This window comes from Neltuma alba, unplaced genomic scaffold (assembly GCF_004799145.2).
Source record: "Neltuma alba isolate B1F8T4 unplaced genomic scaffold, ASM479914v2 tig00011378_pilon, whole genome shotgun sequence".
In the NCBI taxonomy this organism is placed as follows: Eukaryota; Viridiplantae; Streptophyta; class Magnoliopsida; order Fabales; family Fabaceae; genus Neltuma; species Neltuma alba.
This window is the reverse complement of record NW_021636072.1, coordinates 168,257-179,319: the sequence shown is the minus strand read 5'-3', so window position 1 is coordinate 179,319 and position 11,063 is coordinate 168,257. Positions and strand designations below refer to the sequence as shown.

At 33.1% G+C, this 11,063-nt stretch overlaps 1 long non-coding RNA gene and 1 pseudogene across 1 annotated transcript; one reads left to right on the top strand and one right to left on the bottom strand.

Annotated features, from left to right (window-relative positions):
- The first annotated feature begins 235 nt into the window (after window positions 1–235).
- On the top strand, window positions 236–5,132 carry LOC114712597 (receptor-like protein 6; annotated as a pseudogene).
- Window positions 2,578–3,012, bottom strand: LOC114712606 (uncharacterized). Its single transcript, XR_003737255.1, has 2 exons — window positions 2,936–3,012; window positions 2,578–2,829 (listed from the first exon to the last, which is right to left on the bottom strand). It is a non-coding gene; the product is annotated as an uncharacterized LOC114712606 (long non-coding RNA).
- Window positions 5,133–11,063: the final 5,931 nt, after the last annotated feature.

The following is an 11,063-nucleotide window of genomic DNA, read 5'->3' as shown; positions in this document are numbered from 1 at the left end:
TTCTTCTTGTTTCGAGCATCAACTAAAAGTGGACCCTGCAGACCAAAACTTTTGCTTCTCCTTTTTTGAAGAACAATTACTAATTTATATTTTTGGTTTTGGGGTTCAATTGGTAATAAAAATCTTGAGTTTGCATGTGCATCACCCATTTGTAGTGTAGGTACCACTATAAATATAGCCTCTTCTGTTAAAATCCATATCAATCTTTCGCTTGTTCCTAGCCTTCTAACTTCACTCATGGCATTTCCAATCGTCATCTCTTTCTACATGTTCCTTCTTTCTCCTTCCGTTTCTTCTTCTCTCAACCTACCATTATGTAATTCTCATGACTCCTTTGCACTTCTTCATTTCAAAAACTCTTTCTCTCTTGATCATTCTGCTTCAGCAGAGTGTGATGAGTTTTATGATGATGATGATGATGAGTTTTACGACTACGCCTATACTATACAGTTTAAGAACTCATCTTACCCAAAGACAACTTCGTGGGGAAATGATTCAAACTGTTGCTTGTGGGATATGGGATCACTTGTGACACTATGTCTGGTCATGTGATTGGCCTTGACCGTAGTTGTAGTTGGCTCCAAGGTCAACTCCATCCAAACAATAGCCTCTTCCAACTTTCTCACCTCCAAACACTCAACTTGGCTCACAACAATTTTAGGTGGTCTTTCATATCATCTCAATTTGGTCATCTTTCCATTCTCATGCATCTAAACTTAAGCAATTCTGTTTTTGTTGGTAAAATTCCTCCTAAAATTGCAGAATTATCTAAATTGGTCTCTCTTGATTTGTCTCTGAATGGATTTTTCCTATATGACTCCACATGGGAGAAGCTCATTCTAAACATAACTGATCTACGAGAACTTGTTTTAAATGATGTAAGTATGTCTTCCATTGCCCTAAGCTCCTTGTCTTTGCTCATGAATTTGTCATCCTCATTGGTCTCTCTTAGACTTTCTTATATTGAGTTGTAGGGAAATATTACAAGTGACATTCTTTGCTTAGAAAGCCTTCAACAACTAGATTTGTCAGGTAATGAAAATCTCAACGGTCAACTTTCAAAGTCCAATTGGAGCTCTCCTTTATCATTTTTAGATCTCAGTAACACAACTTTCTTAGGAGAAGTGCCTGATTCTATTGGCCACTTGAAATATCTTAATCATTTGGACCTACACTCCTGTAATTTTGAAGGGTGGATTCCTCTTGGTTTAAGCAATCTCACTCAACTGACTCATTTAAACCTTGGTTTAAACAAGTTTAGTGGTGAGATCTTATTCCTTTCAAACCTAGAACATCTCACATCCTTAGACATTTCTGGCAATAATTTTTTTCGTGAAATCCACTCTGAAATCTCACAATTGTCTAAATTGGTCTCACTTGACTTGTCTTTCAATTCTTACATGAAGGAGAGTTCATCACTAAGACTTGAACCATCTACTTGGGAAAAGCTAATTCTAAACACAACTAATTTAAGAGTGCTTGATTTACGTTATGTGAACATGTCCTCTGTTACACCAAACTCCTTGTCTTTACTCAGAAATTTGTCATCCTCTTTGATCTCTCTTTCACTTGCAGAAACTTCTTTGCAAGGCAATATACCAGATATCGTTTTGTATTTAGAAAATCTTAAATTTCTAAATTTGGGATTGAATACAAATATTCAGGTTCAACTTCCAAAGCTCAACTAGAGCTCTCCTTTAGTGGCTTTGATTCTAGATTCCATACCTTTCTTCAAAGAAGTACCAGTTCCATAGGCCATTTGAAGTCTCTTGAAATGTTATATCTAAGAGATGGTCAATTTGAAGGGCCTATTCCTCCGAGTTTCAAGAATCTCACTCCACTTACCAAGTTAGACCTTTCCTCCAACAAATTTAGTGGTGGGGTCTCATTTCTTTCAACACTTGTAAATCTCACTTACTTATCTCTTTCCAATAATAGTTTTAGTGGTCAAATCCCATCATCACTTTCAAACTTTGAACATCTCCAAAGCTTAGATCTTTCAATGAATAATTTTAGTGGTGAAATACCGGATGTGTTTAGAAACCTCAGTGACTTCTATTATTTGGCACTAAACAATAATAATTTCAGTGGTCAAGTCCCTTCATCCCTTTTAAATACAAGTGTCACATTTCTTGATCTTAGATTCAACTTGTTACATGGAATCCTCCCGAATCCATTCTTTGGAGCAAATTATTTTTTAGTCTCAAACAATAAATTCAGTAGGAATATCTTCTCACTATTACAATGAAGACTTTTTACTTCTGTTTTGCATGACTTTTTACGTTTGTTTTGCAGGGGACATGAAAAGAAGGGACATAAAAAGTACCCCCTTTTTACTTCTGTTTGGAACGGACGAGAATTCACGTCTGTTTCTCAAAAACAGACGAGAATTCACTTCTGTTTCTCCAAAACAGACGTGAATTCACGTCTGTTTTAAAAGAAACAGACGTGAATTCTCGTCTGTTTTCGAGAAATTTCGCTGAATAGACGTGAATGTCCTCTGTTTTTTTTTTAAAAAAAAGATTCAGTTCGTATATACTACTTCTCCTACAGCCACAACAGCCACTTTCTAGCAAGTTGAAATAGTATGAACCAGTCAATATTTTCAGCCAAGACATATCAACATCATAACTTCATCTATATAGACACATTAATTAACTAACTAGTCAAAAAAGAAGAACAAATTACAAAAGTCAATATTGATCCTATTGTCTCTAAACATAAACTTGCTCAATCCCTGGACCACAATTCTTGAAGCAGTTGCTGTGCCAAAAGGTCTCGGATGAAGTTAATGTCATCAATAGTATATGAACAATCATTATCAAAAATCTATAAATTGACAAATGAACAAATTTAAACATAGGAAGAAAATAAAATAAGTAACAATTCAATTTAAAAATTCAACTATTACAAAACTAAAATTATATTTACTTACCTCATCAAATTTTGTAATACATCCGCTCTCAATAATCTCAAACATATAACGGATAATGTAATATCCGCACTCTGTTGGCAAATGATTTCAACCTTCAAATCTATTGCCCAATCAATGTAAACAAATTTTAACTTATCTAAATGCAATTTTTTCATTAATCATTTAATGTATACCCAATCCTTAATCTAAATTCAATACATATAGCAAACTATCTAATGCAATCCCTCTTAGGCATTTTGACAAACACCTTGTATGCATTATTTTTCTAACAAGATTAACAAGGCTTGAAATCATTAAAATTTCTACCCAATCAATATATACAAATTTAAAACTATCTAAACACAATTCTTCAGTAAAAATTTAAACAGCAACCTCAGAAACCAATTCAAAACTCCTCAAGCTACTCAAACCCACGTACAACACACTAAACCCACAATGCAACGGTTGAATAAACTTACCTTCACTGTTCGAGCGTGCCTTCAAATCAACGGCCTACAGTGCGTGTGAGCTTCACAGCTTCAACGGCGAGATAGCTGCGAGCTGGAGGTTCTTCGCGGTACACGCAGATCTTCACGCCGGCTTCAACTATGAGCTACTGCAACACGGCTACTGCAGAACGCGCGACGCAATGGAGGGAGGGCTACGGCCTTGAAGAGCTAAAACCAGAAGGAGAGACCGAAACAAGTTGAAATAGCTCATGGCTACTTCACGGACAAGAGGAAAATGAGAGGGAGAGACCGAAAATGAAAGTTCGGCGCGAGATAGCTGCGAGCTGGCGGAGGTTCTTCACGCACGGTACATGCAGATCTGATAGATAACTGATGCGAGCTGCTGTGGGCAAATTTTTTTTAAAAATGAAGCCCCTTCACGTCTGTTTCTTGGAAACAGACGTGAATTAACGTCTGTTATATAGAAACAGACGTGAATTCACGTTTGTTTTGGGTCAACGGATGTGAATTCACGTCTGTTTTGTTTAAAACAGACATGAAGTCTCTTCTGTTTTGGAAAACAGACATAAATGAGGGAGGTAAATAACACATTTTGTTGTAGTGTCTTTCTCTTTTGCAATGCAAGCTCACTTGAGATACTCAACTTGTCTCACAATATCTTGTCAGGACCTATTCCACAATGCCTCGTTGGCCTTCCTAATCTCTCAATTCTAGATCTACAGATGAATGGTTTTTCTGGAACTTTACCAAACAAATTTTCCAAGAGTAATGTCTTGCAAACCTTGCATTTCAATAGCAATCGACTTAAGGGATCACTACCTTTGTCTTTGGCTCATTGTACTGAGCTAGAAATTTTTGATGTTGGACATGAGATCAGAGATACCTTCCCTATTTGGCTTGATGATTTCCAAGAGTTACAAGTGCTAGTTTTAAGAGAGAATGAGTTTTATGGGGCCATTTCTAGTTCCAATACTAGGCATCCATTTCCCAAGTTAAGGATTTTTGACATTTCCAGCAACCATTTTAATGGATCTTTGCCAGCAACTTACATCAAGCAGTTTAAAGGAATGATGAAAACAGATTATGTTGAAGGAGGTTCCCAATATATGGGAAGCAAAAATTATTCAACATATAAGGATTCAGTGATGATCACATGGAAAGGCAATATCATGGAGCTAGAAAGGATTTTGACAATATTCAGTACTATTGACTTGTCAAATAATAGATTTGATGGGGAGATTCCAAAAGCCATTGGAGAACTGCATGCACTGATAGGGCTTAATCTTTCCCATAATAGAATATCTGGTTCTATTCCAAAATCAATTGAAAAATTGACAAGTCTAGAATGGTTAGATCTGTCTTGCAACAAGCTCAAGGGCGAGATTCCTCAAACATTGAGGAATCTCAACTTTCTTGCTATTTTGAACCTTTCACAAAATCAGCTTGAGGGGATGATACCAAGAGGTGAACAATTTGATACATTCCAAAGAGATTCATATGAGGGGAATTCAGGATTATGCGGTGTTTCATTGTCAAAATCCTGCAAGAAGGTTGAAGGAGAATTGCCAACACCAATCTTTGATGCTAATGAGAAATTTGGATTTGGTTGGAAACCAGTAGCCTGGGGATATGGATGCGGAATGGTATTTGGGATCCTCATGGGGTATGCTGTGTTCTCAATTGGGAAACTTCAATGGCTTGTAAGGAATTTTGGAGGTCAATCCAAGAAATATAGGCCAAAACAATGAGAAATAGAGCTCATGCAAATTGAAGAATGAATTACCTCAGAATGTGGGTTTGTAATATGTTATAAGTTCGTAGTCTTTAACTTTCTTCTTTTCTTTGTTTGTTTTAAATGTAATAGCTTGTTGTTCTGTTTATATAATTTTAGGTGATTGGTTATCACCGCTTTGTTTTGTGTGTTTTGAAGTTGAATGAAGTATATGTTTGAGACTCCAGAAACATTGCTTTTCCATGTTAGCACATACGACGTTAATTAGTTGTTGATTATTCATTATTTCATTTGAATTAGCATGCCATATACGAAAAGTTAAAATAATTCGGAAGATTCAATTAAAAAAGATTACATTTACATTAAAATCCATTAAAGGGTTTAGATTTATGGCAACACAGTTTATTATAAATCTTTTTTCCTCAACTTTACATTTAATTAATCCATCTGCGGTTAAAATAATTGAAGGATATCATAGTGAAACAACTTAAATAATGCATCTTTTTCAACTGGACATTGCTGAGTTATCATTTTAAAATGTTAAGTCAGTATTTTCCATTAATAAAGTTATTAATGATGTTGAGTTTAATGGACTACTAGAAATATGCTTTTTAAAGGCTGAGCAACGGAGCAAATGGTCAATTGGATTATTTGGATCTTTCACACAATAATTTGGCTTAGTTGAGTGGTTTTCAATTATAACTGCAGTAAGGTATCTTGATATCAACTTCAACATGTTGCTGGTCGGTATGCGGCCCCAAGGGAGCACTCTCTACATTGTACGTTTATATAACTGATGTACTCCGGTTCTTAATATAAAACTTAATTAACTAATTTTAGTAAATTAAGGATGCTAGTTAAATTAATTAATATAATATATTTTTTCTTCAAAAATACTCTAAGTATCTTTCTCAATTCTCTCCCTTCTTCTTTTACTTAATCATTGTTGAGAGCATATCAATAAGATTAATTTGAGAAAAAATTGATAAGTATGTAAAATAAGTTTTACATATAGACCAACATCAACTCTGCAATTAGGTTCTATATTAAAGGCTGAAGGAGTACCTTTTATTTTATAAACCCTACATTTTACATCAGTTTTTTTTTTTTTTGTAACCAAATGTACAAAAATTAACTTTGTAAACCGCTTGTAATTTGACCGACGTAAAAAATAAGTGTAAACTCGGGGTTTTTTAAGATTATAGATGATTAATCACTTTAAATCAGGAAAATAAAAACAACACCCTATTTTTTCTTTTTAAAAAAGATAAATAGAAACCTAAAAAATTTTCAAAATTTTTTTAATGATATGAATTGCAATGCTTTTACAACGCAAGCAATCGGAATATATCACGTTCGCAATAATCATACTGCATCAGCATCTATATAATCATCGCAACTATATAATCCTCCTAGAAAATAATCAGCTTAAGCTTATGCATTAATCTCACAATTTGCAGCAATGGCAGGTTCTACATTCATCTCATCGTCATCCTCTTGCAACCCGTAACAAAATCACTTAGTGTAATCAATGAGAAAAAAAGCCAAAACTAAGTGATATTATGTGAAATAATTAAAGACAATATAGTACATATGATTTTGGCATAGTTATATATATATATATATATATATATATATTTTCCTACTTCGTTATAATTTTGGTTATTCGGGCTAGTAACTAAGAAGAGAAATATTTGCAAAATTGGTTCCCTTGAGCATAATTTTTTTTTTTATGCATTTTCACGCATGGGTCACAGTTGTTGATGATTTTTCAATTTTCAGTTATTATATTTTATAATTTTCTTTTGCACGTCATGCCGAGTAGGAGACAAAAGCGCACAGTCACTTAAAATTAAATTTGAAGTGGTTAGAAAACCAATTCACATTTTAAGATGTAATTGGCATATGATTTTGCAATAATTATTACGACTTGTATTAATGCAAGCGGGTATAAATTCTTAAACTAGTTAGTGTAAGTCCTAAATACGACTATTAGGAATGGTTTTTAGGAGATGTCCAGAAACATGCTGATCTGCGCCAATTTTGCGAAGGGAGGAAGACGATGCTGGCAATAAAAATCATGAATAATAATATTGAATGTGTGAAACTGTAAATGAGCCATCAGGATTCGTTCAGTAATCAAACGACATCGTTTTGCACTCAGGGATTGCGGCGACAAGCACCGGGTGTCTATTCTTTAAGGTTTATTTGGGCCTATTGTAAAGTTGTTGGGCTTTCCATCGGAGATGTGCTCACATTTATTAGGGTGCAAATAAAAAACAAAAGGACGTCGGCCATAATTAAGATCATCAGAAAAGCACTCCCTCTTTCGTCTGCCACTTTGGTTTCATTCGGTAGGAAGCACTAAAAATTAGACATAGAGATTATGATTTGGATTGAGAAATATATTTAAAAAGTACTTGATATAAGAGATTATTTGTTATATGGGATTAGTCAAACCCATGTATGTGAAATTGGGAAATATATAGGAGAAAGTAGTATTCCTTAATCCCATCTATATGATCGAACCTCTCCTGGCTGTTACGGCACTTTCCGCACGCACACATTCAAGGCTTCATTTTCTATGGGACACACATTCAAGGCTCCATTTTCTTTGAGACTTCCGCGCGTTAATATTTAGTTTAATACTTAATATTAGTATTAGGGCTATTCATTTGTGTCCCATCTCGACATCATTTTCGGATGGGATAATCCGTTCCTAAAAATTTAGACGAAATAAAAGAGAGATGAGACAAAAGTACCTCAGAGTTGGGGCATGACACTGGACGAGGTGTTTCATCTTGATTTCTGTATTATTTTTTAATTTTATAAATTTATTTTACATGTATTAATATAACAATATTATAATTTTTAATTCTAAACGTCTTTGATTTTTTCAGCGTTGGATTTTTAATTCCTTTTTGGCTTTCCATCCTCACTATAACTCAGGACGCTTTGATAACGTACACTAAAACTTATTTATATAACGAAGTGATGGTACTTCAAATAATTTTGTGCGTTCATGGCATTTTTCTGGAATTAGAATTCAGTATTTTAAAAGTATTTAGTTTTCTATTAGACCAAAATGTAATTTTACCCTCAATTTTTTTAATGGTGCAATTTTTATCCCTAATTTTTTCAGTAATATGATTTATCCATATTTTTTTCATGAAATTTTACAGCTGCAATTAAAGATTAAGAATAAAATTACATCAAATAAAATAGGGAGAATTGCAATGAAATTTCAAGTAAGGAACATAATTATTAAAAAATTTAAATAACAAGAGAGTAATTTGTAATTAGAACCAGAAAAACAGGCGGAACTCATTTGACTGGCACATCTAGACTCAAAAATTGTGAGAGTCTAGCTTAGAATTTTCCTATTAAAATAAAAAATAGGCTTACAATGGTTGGCCCTGTAGGCTCTGAAGGCTTAAAAAGATAGTTTTAGATCAATAAATAATAAGTGTCTATCCTGTGTCCCAAAAAAAAAAAAAAATCTTTCCTCTCCTCTCCCCATCTTTCAACTTCTCTCAGTCGGCTCCTCCAATCTTCTACTAGCCCTCAGCCGCAATCCTCCTCCCATTATGAGACAAATTGAATTGTGGCTCGACGTGGAGAAGTTGTTAAAGATTAGGTTAAAATTGGTTCATTGCTTTTCCTTTTAATATTCCTTAATATATTTTTATACATAAAAAGGTACTAGCATTATACAAATTTTGTACACACACAGTACTGACACTCTGATTTAATTCTTTTTACTGACAAAATTGTTAACGAGAGAGTTTTTTTTTTTTTTTTGGAATGTTAATTTCCATACTTTATGTGGTAACTTTTTTTAAAAAAAAAATTATCATTCTGATTATGCTTATGACGACAAAGGAGGGAGGAAAGCGTGGAGCCATAAGCAGCTGCAAAACAGTCACCTTTTTATTAAAAGTACTACCTCTTGTCCTTAACATAAGACATTATTTGATTTTTATTTGGATCCTAATCTACTTTATTTCTCATATTTATACATTTTTTCTCAAGGTAGTTTGTAACAATGATAGTTTTAACCAATACATTTGACTAGCAAGGATATTTTAGAAAAGGAAACACCTATTTATTACAAATAACTAACTTAACTTCTTTCTTTAATCTCCTCAAATTAATCAACTAGCTCTTATAATTAGGACCGGGGGTAGTATTTTTTTTTAGTGTAAAAATTATTTTCATACTTTTTTATGAAAAATATTAGGCTTTCCATTGGAATCCTAAATTTTGATAGCGGTCAAAGTCATCTCATGGGGTCAATATAATGTCTTTGCCTTTCGAAAAAGGTGGGGCACTTTCTATGGCAATCTTTTACTTTATTTATCAATAATGGCCATTCCATCTCAAAGTATATTTTGAGTATATCTAACATTTTAAATTATTTATAATACAGTTAACATTTTAAAAATATTTTTTTAGGTGCATTAATTACCGTAAAGTATTTTTTTATGTATCTACCACCTCAAAATATTTTTTTTAGGTGTGTCCACAACACTCAAAAATATTTTTTGATGTATCAAGCATCAAGGCAAAAAAATATTTCAGAGTGCTGAATACGCTTAAAAAATGTTTCGGGGTTCTAAATGTACCACAAAATATTTTGGGATGTTGAGTATACTTGAAAAAATATTTCAAAGGTGTTGGTGTGCATCTTAACCCTCTCTATTATTGCCTTGCTTAATTACCGAGGAAAGAGTGGTGTTAATAATGGAGGAATTATCCTCAGTGCCTGCCATGTAATTAAGGGACCTGATTTATCTTCTTTATCTTATAATATTTTGTCTTCCTCTCCTTTACCTTTCATTCTCATCACCATTAATTATAATTTTAACTATTTAGCTTTGAACTATTAAAATTTAATCTGAACAAATTGTTAAAATTTGATGTAACTAGATCTACAACAATAAATTATTATTAAAAGTTTTTTTATGTTTATGTATGGATTGTTTAAATCAAACTTTACCAGCTTAAATTCATTTATATATTATCTTATCAATTTATAATGATAGTTCTACAAAATATTGAATTTGAGCCGTTAACAGTACAGTCAATAGTAAAAGGAAGAAGAAAAGGAGTAAGGTTAAAAAAGAGAAGCCGTTTCCGTAATTAAGTAGGGTCATCCAAGGGGAAATAATGTTACATCCCGGAAGATTTTACCTAGATATAGGAAATTAAAAATTGGGATGAGGGCCAATGTAGGAACTAGAGGGAGGGATGAAACAACTTTTGGTGTGAAACCCTGATAAGGTCCGGGTTGACATTTTCGTAATTATCGGTCCAAGAAGGACAAAACAGGAAAATTTGAGAAAAATTCTAAAAAAATTCCTAAAAAATATAAAAAGTGTAATATAGAGGTTTTGGAAACTCAATTAAGGTCCAAAAAGTGAAATTATTGTGAAGATAAATTATTATGGAATTTCCCGTAAACAGAGGTTTTTGGAAAAAATATTAAAAAATCAGAAGAAAATAATTATTTTAATTAGTTAGAGGCCTCAATAAACTTGTAAAAAATATGGATAAATTATATAAATATTATTTGAATTTATAAAATTGGTTTTAGACCTTGTAAGTTCAGGAATTAATTTTAGAGAATTTATTTTCTCGCAGTGACACCGAGAAAGGCCTAATCGGAGAAAATTCAAAATAAATACCTAGAGGTGGAGAAAAATTCTGAAAATTTTCAGATCATGTTCCCGTATTAAAATTTGAATTATAATATAGAGAAATAAATTTTTTGAGGTCTGAAAAAATTATAAAATGTTACTAGTGAATAGTAACCGATAAAGCTTCAAATTGGTTTGGGATTTTGTTTTAGATTGTGGGCCAAATTTTTGGATCAGAAAAAGCCATTTTTGGGGCCCACATTGAGCCCAATAAGGGCCACTTTCTTTGCTTGCTGGCCACTCCACAT